General features: G+C 38.1%; 1 protein-coding gene across 2 annotated transcripts in view; it reads left to right on the top strand.

The window, feature by feature from the left end:
• The first annotated feature begins 74 nt into the window (after positions 1–74).
• Positions 75–12570, top strand: part of LOC132683884 (uncharacterized) — a 351206-nt gene continuing 338710 nt past the window's right edge. For both annotated transcript variants that reach the window (XR_013557853.1, XR_009612449.3), the window contains exon 1: positions 75–183. The gene's annotated coding sequence lies outside the window, so the exon portion shown is untranslated. The remainder of the gene's footprint in view (positions 184–12570) is intronic.

The raw sequence follows: 12570 nt of genomic DNA, 5'->3' as shown, positions 1-12570 counted from the left end.
CGCGCGCCTTAGGGGGCGGGGGCGGAGGAGCCGGGGGGTGGGTGGGGGGAGGGGGGGAAGGGGGGGCGGGGCTTCGCCTAGAGCCCGACCCTGAGACCCGAGCCGCGCGACGCGCTGACAGACCCACTGGTCCGACGGCGAGGCCCACAGCACCTCATGCTTCCATCCTGCGTTGAGATCACGGTGAGGGCCGAACCGACCCCCGCCCGCCCTGCCTGTTGCGTCGCCATCGGGGGTCGCGCCTGAGCCAACGCTTCCCCCTCTTGTGTTTCCTTGCCAACCTGCCCCCTAACAATCTGGGGCCATGAGTTCTAGACCCAGCAGCTCTGCTTCAGCTCTTCTTGAGAGGTGGGGTGGCGACCCGTATCAGATGGAAGGAAGACTTTGCATTTGTGGACTGATCCTCGTCTTTGGGGTAATTTCAGGCACGTCAACTGTGCAGCCGCTCTGTGATATTTTAGGTTATTTGTTTAGAACCCCTAGTTGGGCCCTTCCCTGGCCAGGCCAGTGGTTCCTTCAGAACAGGGACTACCTCCCGTAGGCCGGTGTACCTGCCTGGCACTGAGTACAGTGTCTTGCACAAGGAACGGGCTCCAGGGATGTCAGCCAAATGAATGAAACCTTGGGAGCCCGAGCTTTCTATTTCTGAGACACTTCTACTCAAGGGCTTCCCAAACACAGAGCTTAATCTCAGCAAATACAAATGTGGAAAAGGTACATTTTAACGTTCTGAAGAAAAGGAGGAGCATCTCTCCGATCTTTTACATTGAATTGGCACCATGTTATTAGGTTTGCGAAAGTACTTTAATACATCAGACTAGAAAAATACAAGGTGCTTCTTTTAAAAATTATTACTGAAAGAGAGCCAGTTTTCACTGTTTCCAGCTAAAACATGTAAATTGCTCAAGCCCTGATTGTTCAAGTTGTAGATGGACCAGATTCTTCACTGCCTTCTGGGCCTGAGAGCATGTTTTCAACCCTATTCTATGAATATTTTATTTTTTATTACTGATACTGGTGATTCAAGATTCAAAGCACTTTTTTTTTTTTTTATTATTAGGCAATTCTAAAGCCAATACAATAAGCTTTTATTTGTTAAAAAAAATTATACTGTTCTATCTATGGTTCCTTATTGGTCGATTTAAAGAGGATACTGATATTTACACCCTGGACTGTTCTAGCAGATAGGAGAGTGTTTCCATCATTCTAAACTCTTAACAATCTGATTGAGGCTATTTTACTGATTAAGGCTTTTATCTCTGCAATTTCATAAAATAGCTACAAATACTCAGAATTTGTCCAGAAATTTCTATAGTTTGAGATTAGTATTTTGTGTGATGTTTATAAATCTGTGACCCACATGGTCCAGTCTTAGATCAGGACCATATTCAAAATACACAGGCAAATATCTGAGGTATAATTTTGAAATAATTCTTTAAAAATTCTCATAGCCCGAACACTGTGAAGCAGGTAAATAACAAACAACATATCTTAAACATATCTCTTTTTTCTCTCATCTTGTGTTCTCACACAAGATAGCTGCTTGTATTGTATTTCAAAATGTGCCCTACTGTTGTTCTCCAGCCCTGGGTGTGTGCTTTAGATCTTTTCCCCCAGCTCTCTTTCTTCCTGATTCTGAATGACAAAAGCCCAAAAGAATTGGTCATGTTACATGGGAGGACCCTCTTTAGGAGTCTGGAAGAGGGAAGCAGAGCTAATACAATTATCCATTAATAAGTACTTTTTCTTTCACAGTTGATTCCTTTCCGTAGTTAACTCTAATGCTCAGTAATACTGTGTGCTAATAGGTATAATAGTTTTAGTACAAGTATTTTTTGTTTTTGTTTTTTAGTTTAAATCTAAGTTAACATATAGTATAATAATCATTTCAGGAATAGAGTTTAGTGATTCATCACTTATATATAACACCCAGTGCTCATCCCATCAAGTGTCTTCCTTAATGCCCCTCACCCATTTAGCCCATTCCCTCACCCAACACCCTGCCAGCAACCCTCAGTTTGTTCTCTATATTTAAGAGTCTCTTATGGTTTGTCTCCCTCTCTGTTTTTATCTTATTTTTGTTTCCCTTCCCTTATGTTCATTTGTTTTATTTCTTAAATTCCACATATGAGTGAAATCATATGGTATTTATCTTTCTCTGACTTATTTCACTTAGCATAATACACTTTAGTTCCATCCACGTTGTTGCAGATGGCAAGATTTCAGTCTTTTTGATCGTCAAGTAATATTCCATTGTGTAAATATATCACATCTTCTTTATACATTCATCAGTGGACCTTTGGGCCCTTTCCATACTTCAGCTATTGTCAATAGTGCTCCTATAAATATTGGGGTGCATGTGCCCCTTTGAATCAGCACTCCTGTGTCCTTTGGATAAATATCTAGTAGTGCAATTGCTGGGTCATAGAGTAGTTCTATTTTTAATTTTTTGATGAACCTCCATATTGTTTCCCAGAGTGACTATACCAGTTTGCATTCCCACCAGCAGTGCAAAAGGGTTCCTCTTTCTCTGCATCCTTGCCAACATCTGCCGTTGCCTGAGTTCATTTTAGCCTTTCTGATAGGTGTGAGATGGTATCTCATTGCGGTTTTGATTTGTATTTCCCTGATGATGAGCAATGTTGAGCATGTTTTCATGGGTCTGTTAGCCATCTGGATGTCTTCTTTGGAAAAGTGTCTATTCATGTCTTTTGCCAATTTCTTCACTGGATTATTTGTTTTTTGGGTGTTGAATTTGATAAGTTCTTTATAGATTTTGGATACTAACCCTTTATCTGATACATCATTTGCAAAAATCTTCTCCCATTCCGTCGGTTACCTTTTAGTTTTGCTGATTGTTTCCTTTGCTGTGCAGAAGCTTTTTATTTTGATGGGGTGCCAGTAGTTCATTTTTGCTTTTGTTTCCCTTGCCTCTGGAGACATGTCAAGTAAGAAGTTTGCTGCAGACCAGGTCAAAGAGGTTGTTTCCTGTTTTCTTCTCTAGGATTTTGATGGTGTCCTGTCTTACGTTTAGGTCTTTCATCCATTTTGAGTTTATTTTTGTGTATGGTGTAAGAAAGGGGTCCAGGTTCATTCTTCTGCATGTCGCTCTTATTTTTTCTGTTAAGTAGGCTTCATGCCCAGCTTGGAGCCCAAAGTGGGGCTTGAACTCATGACCCTGAGATTAAAATCTGAGCTGACATCAAGAGTTGGATGCTTAACTGACTGAGCCACCCATGGGCCCCAGGACAAGTTTTAAGGCTGTTGTTTTGTTTTGTTTGAAAATGAGCCACCCTCATTGGTCAGGGGCTTTATAATCACACATATCTTGTGGCATCCCAAAGTCATAGAGAATATGACTCACACTCAATCACCAAGATCTATGAATTGCTTTCATAACCAGGACTTATTTTCCACTAAATAACTGTGTAACTCCTTAAAATCTGTTATTCCATTGAGCTCAGAGAAGTTCAGCATTGTAAACAGAATAGCAATTTCACCATCTTCTCAATGTACATGTCAAGTTTAAATTTGAGTACAAAACCATCACCTTTATAGTGGACAGAGAAAGTTCTGTTATATAGCATCAGGGAAAAGTGTGCAGGCTCTGAGGGCCATTGGAGGTCTACCAAGTGGGATCTAAGACTTTTTAATTCTAAAAACACTTTAATACATTTCTTCAAAAATTTCCAGGACCTAACCATTTGGCTAAATTAAAAGAAACTAAATCTAGTCTCTTTGCTTCAACTTCTTAAATATCTGTAAACTGGCAGTGGTTAAAAAAACATAAGTATAAAGAAAATTTGTAATCTTCATTATTTTCTCCATTACATCATGCAATAAAACTGACTTCCAAGAGTCACAACACAGACTCTCTTGATGAATGAGGCAATGGAAACTGGGCACACCAACCTCCTATTTTGAGTTGCATTAATTGTTGAAGCCCTCCTCCCTGCCCCAACCATGCCCCAAACATGGCACATCTTTTTTGGAAGAAAATGTTTTGGTCAAACTACTCATTCTTTATTGGTAATTGCTTAAGATTTGTTAATTGGTACAAACTAGCTTAGGAAAAGGTTCCTAGCTTAGGAGGTAGGGTATAATATTTAGGTACCTGCACACTCTGGGCTCAAATAGAGCTCATATTTGAAACCTCTGATGTAAAATTTTCCTGCTTGACAGGACATGTGCCATTGTTGAGTTCCTTTGACAACTCTCTTGTTCTCTGTACCAACAGAGAAACTGACTTCTATTAGTAAGTAATAGAAACACTCCATGAAACAAAATTAAGAATACAGTATAATTCAATTAGCGAGAGTTTCAGAGGTATGGGAAAGAATGCTTTGAAATGCAAGTGTTAGGGTTCTCTAGAGAAACAGAACCAATAGGATGCATATGTGGAGAGAAAGATTTTTTTAAGGAATTGGTACATGCGGTAGTGGGCACTAGTAAGTCTGAAATCTGTTGGGCAGGTTGGCAGGCTAAAAATTCAGGCAAGAGTCAAAGAGCTCAAAATCCATTGGCAGGATTTTTGTTATGGTTTTGAGGAAGTAGTATTTGTTCTACTCCCGGAAACCTCAATTTTTGTTCATATGGCCTTCAACTGTTTGAGACCCGCCCACATTAATCAGGGTAATCTCCTTTACTTAAAGTCCACTAATTGTAAATGTTAATACATCTACAAAATACCCATCACAGCAACATCTAGTGTTTGACCAACATCTGGTGTTCGACCAAAATGGGCACCACAGTCTAGCCAAGTTGAAACCTAAGATTACCCATCACAATGACTGCTATTCAATAGTATTTTCTCAAAGGCACAATGGTAATTAAGTTTAAAAATATAAATTCGTTAGTGAACAATATAAGGAATGTTTTCATTAAGAAAACATATCCCCTTGTTTTATTTTTCTTTGCTCTTTTCAATCAGTTGTGTGGTGGTAGAGATGGGGGAGAATGAGGGAGGGAAGATTGGATGTTTTCATGTGACTTCTTCTGCATAACCGTGTCAAATATTTGTGCTAGAGCTTTGAGAACAGTGTGTCCATCATTAGAAAGGATCAAAATATGGACAAATAAGTCACTCACAATCTAGGGGAAGATAGAGATGTGAACAATCTATCTTCCATATTCCATATACCATATTAGTTATATTGTAAATTCATTGCCTCAAAGACATATAAAGACAGTAGTGTTGTGGGCATATAAAAGGGTTTGGATGTGATTGGGCTCCCACCTGAAAGGAAGTTTCACAGACTTGTGAGAGGGCAGCATTGCAAACCCTCCTTACCACTTTTCAATACAGGCAGGTAGAGGAGGAGAGGCCATAGTATGAGGAAATTGTTTCCAAGGTAGGGTTACTTCTCAGTTGCACCACAGAGTTGGGTAGAATTCACCAAATTCACACAGCAAGTCCTGACATTTGATGGCCTAATTGGAGTGATTATGAGTATGCTTTAAAAATGTGCTTTGTCAGCACATCCAATGGGATGTTTTCATAAAGAGCATGTTCCCACTCCACACCTGGCCCAGGAGAAGCTCAAAACATGAAACTAAAGTTAGTACATTAATAATTGTTTGTGATGTGGTTGGCAAAAATATTTTGTAATTGTTCTCACAGGAGTGCTTTAGGGAGTTAATTGCAGCAGGTCAGGTTTTTCTCTACCTTGTAGGAAAGTTTCAGTAACTCTGTGATATAAAAACTTTATATGTATGAGATACATGTATATAAATATTTATAATTTCAGATATACAAATAAAAACTTTATCTCTCTTTTTGAAAGAGGGAGTGAGAAAGAGAATGAGAGAGATTCATTACAGGTTTATAACAAAGATGTATACATATATATATGTAAAGATTATAAATTTTCTTTATGCTTAATATATGATATATAATATATTGTACATATATAATATCTTAGTGCTTTTATACTAGCCTAAAGTGCTCACAAATACTTTTTTTTTTCAGAAGGAAAATGTGAGAATAATAAACTAGCTATGACTTGTATATATCATGAGCCACAACTGAAACACAATGGGGGCAAAGCAAATAGAACAAAGTTGTTAAGTTGGTAATTTTGTTTCGCTTTTGCTTTTAATTGCACACATGTAAATACTGAATTCACACAGTATTGAGGAACCAAAGTGAACTGAAAAAATAATACTCCTCACCAGATACTCAGCATAAATGTTATATAAAAATGTAAACAATAATAGGATATGAAAATGTCTCAGAGCAACAGCTATTGAGGGAATATAATTCACTTGTCTTTTGATATGCATGTGTAGCTTATGCTAACTTCACTAAGGTATTTCAACTATATGATCTGTGTTTAATTTGGAAGACCTTATGACTATTTTATTTTGAATTTTCTGTGATAGTACGGATATTATTCAATTTTATTATTTTTAACGCAGTGTTTGAAAGGGAAAAATTTACTTTACCCTTCAAAGTTCGTCCAGCTGGTCTAAGAATTAAATTTACATGACACGGATTAACAGGAGAAAAAACAAAGTTTAATAATAAAGTGTGCACAGAGGCCGAATAATAAAATTGAAACCTAAAGAAATGACCAAGGCATATACTTTTTGGACAAAGAAACATAAATCAGTGAGGAATTGACAGGACAAAATAAATTTATGTTCAGGAGTTTAAATTAGTAAGGAATTCTAAACAAAATTTGGGCTAGGTAGTAAATTAGTAAAAGTAACAAGGTTTGTTTATCTATTCAGCCCTGAAATCCCTATCTTTGGTGATAAGGATGTCTTTTTACCTCCTGGTACAGGGAAGATACCTTTCACTTGGGAGATTTATTTCCTGCTTTCAAGACACAAAGGGGTGTCAGGGTGTTTGTTCTTGCACTGGCTATTTGTTAAGTAACTTTGATTCAAAATTATCAATATGCTATTGTTGCACATTGGAGCCTGGGGCCCTTCAGCAGGCAATTCATTAAATATATAACTAAATATTTAAAAAGTATTTCAGATTGTGGGATTATTCATGTATTTGTATTTACAAGTCAGAAAAAAATGATCTAGGAAAGACTTTCAAAAAGAAGTAAACCAGGAAGCACCACTGTTCTTTCTTTACACTCATTTCCTGCGTGTCTGAACTCTTCATCTCATGGTTTTGAAAACCGTTGTTGTGAGAGGACTCCCTAATTAATAGTTCTAGCTCAGATGATCCTCTGAATTTCAGTCTTGTATATCTGACAGTTAATGAACATCCTTACTTGGATGTCTGATAGGTGGTTCATACATAACATGTCCCAAGAGGAATCCATGCTTGCCCTTGCTCCTTTACCCCCATAATCTCTCCCCTCCTGCGTTGTTTATTTCAGTAGAACTCTTATACCCTTGGCTCAGGCCAATGATTTTGGAGTCAACAATGACTCCTTTCTTTCTCCAACACCCCTTAGGCCATCTATGAGCAAATCCTCTAGACTCATCCTTTGATTTTTAACTGTTTTTGAGTCACTCAAATGGCAAGTTTATATGCTTCAACTTAATACATCCAGAATCTGACTATTCTTATTTCCCTTATGATTCTCCTAGTTTACGTTGTTGTATGAACTATTGCAATATTCATTCAGCTGGATTCTAAACAAGGTAGTTCACAGTGATCCTTTTATAATGTAAATTTGATTTTGTTATGCCTGTCCCCACCCCCCATTGGCTCCCATTTCATCTGTGGTTAAAAACAAAGGCCTTACAATAGTCTAGAAGGCCACACAGTAGCTACCCTCTTGTTCATCTTCTTCCTGCAATCCATCCTTTCTACCTCTTTTGTTTCATCTCCTATTATACTCCCTATCCTTAAATCCAGTGTAGTCTATAATAGTTTTCTATTGCTGTCAAAGCAAATGACCACAAATTTCCACAAATTTAGCAGTTTAAAACAATACAAATTTATTATCTCACAGTTCTGCAGGTCAGAAGTTGGGTTGGTTCAGCTGTTCTCTCTGGTTATGGGCAGAATTTTGTGCCTTATGTTTGTAGGACTGAGGTCCTTGTTTCCTTGCAGTTTGTCATCTAGGGCCTGCCCTTAGCTTCCAGAGGCCTCTTTCTGGTCCTTGCTCTGGGGACCTTACATCTGAGAGACAGCAACAGTGTTCAGTATTCTTTTCATACTTGGCATCTTTCTGATTTATTCTTCTGCCAAATCTCTCTTGCTACAGCCAGAGAAAGTTCTCTGCCTTTAAGGTTCATGAGATTAGGTGAGACCTACCTCGGTAATCCAAGATAATTTCTTTATTTTAAGGTCTGGAACTTTAATTCCATCTACAAAGTTATTTTGCCTGAAATATAGTAGTTTCATAAGTTCTGGGAATTGGGACATGGTCAGCTTTGGGGGACTGTTATTCTGCCTACCACTGGGCCTCTTGGCCAAGCATGTTTCCATCTTAGGCCTGTATGCTTACTGTCTTGCTACATGGAATATTCTTCACCTGGATAATCATCACTTCAGGTTTCTGCTCCATTATCACCAGATTCTATCAGCTTCTTTGACCAGCCTTTAAAAGAAATATCCACTTACCATTGCTCCTTTTTTTCCCCTTTAACCTTTTCGTTTATTCCTTTTTCTGACCATTGCCTGACATTGAATGTATTTGTCTCCTTGTTTACTGTCTGTCTCCTTCTATGAAATCCTTTGTGAACAGGGACTTTGATTTATTCACCATTGGATTCCCACTACCTACAGCAGTTCCTGGCACATGGTAAATGTTTAATAAATATTTATTGAATGAATGCAAATCACCAAAAAAGCCCCAGAGCCCCCACTCCATTAATCATGTCTCAGAAAAATGAGTCAGCTAACTCTGAATTCACATAATAGAACAACTTAAAGAAACTCTTATTCATAAGAATGTTACTAGTTTGTCAAATCCCTTGCTGAAGTCATTAGTTGCAACTTCTATAGCATCCCCTGATCTATCATAAAAGAATACAGAGTTTGGCATTTCTATCCTTGGCATACGTAAACTAGCTCAAAGGTTCCATTTCCTCCATCTCTAAGTGATGACAAGCTTTTTAATAATCTGTTCTGAAACTTGAAAGAGCTCAAGTCTGTAGTTAAGAATTCATTTTTTCCATCTTTCAAAATAAAGATATATCTCATTTGCAAATTCTTGGTATTTCTCTTATTTAAAATATTTCCTCAAAGATTATTGACAGTGAGCCCTAAATCTGTAAATGACTCTAGAATCAGAGGTATTAATCCCCTCAAAGTTACCATTCCTTCTTCTTCAGTTCCCCTCTCTATGATGTTTGTTTTGTTTTTTCTTATTTAGAATTGCATTGCTTGGGGTGCCTGCATGGCCTAGTCGGTTAAATGGTTAAACGTCCCATTCTTGGTTTCTGCTGAGATCAAGATCTCACAACTTATGAGTTGGAGCCCTGCAATGAGGCTCTGTATTGACGACGTGCAGCCTGCTTGGTATTCTCTGTCTCCCTTTCTCTCTCTGTTCCTCCCCCGCTCTCTCTGTCTCTCAAAAATAAATAAATAAACATTAAAAAAAATAAAATTGCTTTGCTTGGAGCAAAGAATAAACACAAAATGAGATTTTGAAGGTTTTGCTTTCTAGCTCCATCTACACTGTGCAGAGATCTGAACACTTCCTCTGAACTTAGCCAAACAGCCCCTTGTGGACGTATCAGCTCATCCTGACATTTAGCCTTCACCATTTTTAAGGTTTCAGCCCATGACTTTTTTATCTGTAGCTGATCCATCAAGCAGCACCTTGTGCAGTCTCTTTAGTTTCCTATACATTTTTCTCTTTTCTTTCCTCCTGGGTAATGTCTTTGATAATGTGGGCAGAATATTTTAGAGTTACCCAGCACTCCTGAGCCATTTTCCATTTAAGAATTTTCTCAATGCAAACATACCTATCCTTCTAAATTAAAACAGATTTAAAAAAAATGTTTATTTATGGGGCACCTGGGTGGCTCAGTCAGTTAAGCATCCAACTCTTGACTTAGGCTCAAGTTATGATCTCACGATTTGTGGATTTGAGCACCACATTGGGCTCTGCTCTGATGGCGTGCAAGGCTTGCTTGGGATCCTCTCTCTCTCCCTCTTTCTCCGCTCATGTGCTCTGTTTCTCTCTCTCTCAAAATAAAGGAAAACAAACTTTAAAAAATTTTTTTAATGTTTATTAAAAACAGAGAGAGAGAAAGACAGATAGAGAATCCTAAGCAGGCTGTGTCCTGCCAGCACAGTGCCCGACTCAGGGCTTGATCTCACAAACTGTGAGATCATGACCCGAACCAAAATCAAGAGTGAGATGCTTAACTGACTGAGCCACCTAGGCGCCTCTAAAACAGATGTTTTAAAAATAAAGTTTTGAACCCATGCTAACTGCAGGCAACAAAATGTATTATATATATAGTGGATCAGTTTTTTCTCGAAGTGTGGTCCCTGGATCACCTGAATCAGAATCACAAGACAGCAAGGGAATACTTATGACAATGTAGATTACCAATTACTGAATCAGAATTGGAAGGAGGTGGATGAGAGGTTTGGGAATCAGCATTTAAAAATTTTTTTTTAACGTTTATTTATTTTTGAGACAGGGAGAGACAGCATGAACGGGGGAGGGTCAGAGAGAGAGGGAGACACAGAATCTGAAACAGGCTCCAGGCTCTGAGCTGTGAGCACAGAGCCTGACGTGGGGCTCGAACTCACGGACCGTGAGATCATGACCTGAGCCGAAGTCGGATGCTTAACCGACTGAGCCACGCAGGTGCCCCGGGAATCAGCATTTTAAAAAGTTTCTCAAGTATATTCTTTAAAGTTTGAGAACTTTATCTGTCAAGGATATGCAGAAGCATAAATCCCTGCTAGTAAGGAGACAGTAGTATATTTAAGATGATAAAGCCTAAAAATAATACGTGGCAAATGAATGGCATAGAAAATAAAGTACACTTGACTCAGCAAGTCCAGCTATTGGGGGTGTGGTGAGGGGGATTCTGGTTTCACAGAACAGGTGTGTATTTGTCATAAGAGATACTTAAGAACTGTTTATTAATGACAGAGCCATGCTGGAAGATGAAGAAACCATACATTTTTTTAAAAAATTCTTTTTTTTTTTAAACCTATTTATTTAGAGAGAGAGTACACGCACACAAGTGGGGAGGGGTGGGGAGAGAAGGAGAGAGAATCCCAAGCAGGCTGTGCTGACAGCCCCGATGTGGGGCTCGATCCCACGAACCGTGAGATCATGACCTGAGCCAATACCAAGAGTTGGACGCTTAACCTACTGAGCCACCCAGGCACCCCTTTCCCTTTCCACTACTTCTTTTCTTTCTTTCTTTTTTTTTTAATTAGGCAGTTTCTTTCTTTCTTTCTTTCTTTCTTTCTTTCTTTCTTTCTTTCTAATTAATATCCAAGTTAGTTAGCTTATAGTGCAACAATGATTTCAGGAGTTGATTTCTTAACATCCTTTACCCATTAAGCCCATCCCCCCTCCATCAATCCTCTGTTCTCTATATTTAAGAGTCTCTTATGTTTTGTCCCTCTCCCTGTTTTTATATCATTTTTGCTTCCCTTCCCTTATGTTCATCTATTTTGAATCTTAAATTCTTCATATGAGTGAAGTCATAAGATATTTGTCCTTCTCTGACTAATTTTGCTTAGCATAATGGCCTCTAGGTCCATCCCTCTCTACTATTTCTTAAGAGAATTTGGACTTCCTAAGAATAACGGGAAGGCATTTTAAGAACTACAGTAAATTTAGTTGAATGTAAGTAAAAGAAGTGTGCATTTACCAACGTAGCAGGAAGGATGGAGGATTTGCTTGAGAGTCTGATGAAAAGGTAGATTGTGATCATATTGTGAGCAATTTTGAATATTAGAGTGAAGGATGTAGATAGTGGAGAACTGCTGAAAATTTTGGGATAAGATAAAAGGAATGTATTAGGAAAATTAACCTATAGTTGCTACTGGGAATGATAAGAGGGATGAAATGCCAGAGCCAGGGAAAAATGGGAGGAGGAGCTAGCTTCATGTTCCATAATGAGAAAATTCGGACCCAAATTGATAAAAGAATAGATGTGTGACCAAATTTAAAGAATGGATCAATAAAACATGGAAACTAGTTTAATTCTAGTCTAGTTTAGTAGTTTCCTTCTTTTAGTTGACTTAACATTTTAGCTGCAATTTTTAAAAAGCAAGGAATTTACTCTTTTTCATACCATTGTAGGGCCCAACATTTCTTTCTTTTCAAAATTAACTTATTAGTCAAATATAAATCTTACATTTAGACCATTAAAGCACTATATTAAAATGCCAGGTAATTCAACAAACCATTAAAAAGAAGCATCTACTTCTTGTTAGTCACTGTGCCAAGTTCTAGTTCATTAGAAATGCATAAGATATGAGTTTTTGGTTTTTTTTTTTTTTAATTAGGGTTCTCCAAAGAAACAACCAATAGGATGTATACATATTAAAGAGTTTTTGTTTGTTGGTTGGTTGGTTGGTTTTAAATAAGGCATTGGCTCATGTTATTATTTTGGAGGCTAAAATGTCCCAAGATCTGTAGGATGAATCGGTAAACTAGAGACCCAGGAGAG

The sequence above is a fragment of the Panthera onca genome, chromosome C2 (assembly GCF_046562875.1).
Source record: "Panthera onca isolate mPanOnc1 chromosome C2, mPanOnc1 haplotype 2, whole genome shotgun sequence".
In the NCBI taxonomy this organism is placed as follows: Eukaryota; Metazoa; Chordata; class Mammalia; order Carnivora; family Felidae; genus Panthera; species Panthera onca.
Note: the sequence above shows the minus strand (reverse complement) of the source record. Positions and strands in the feature narration are given on the sequence as shown.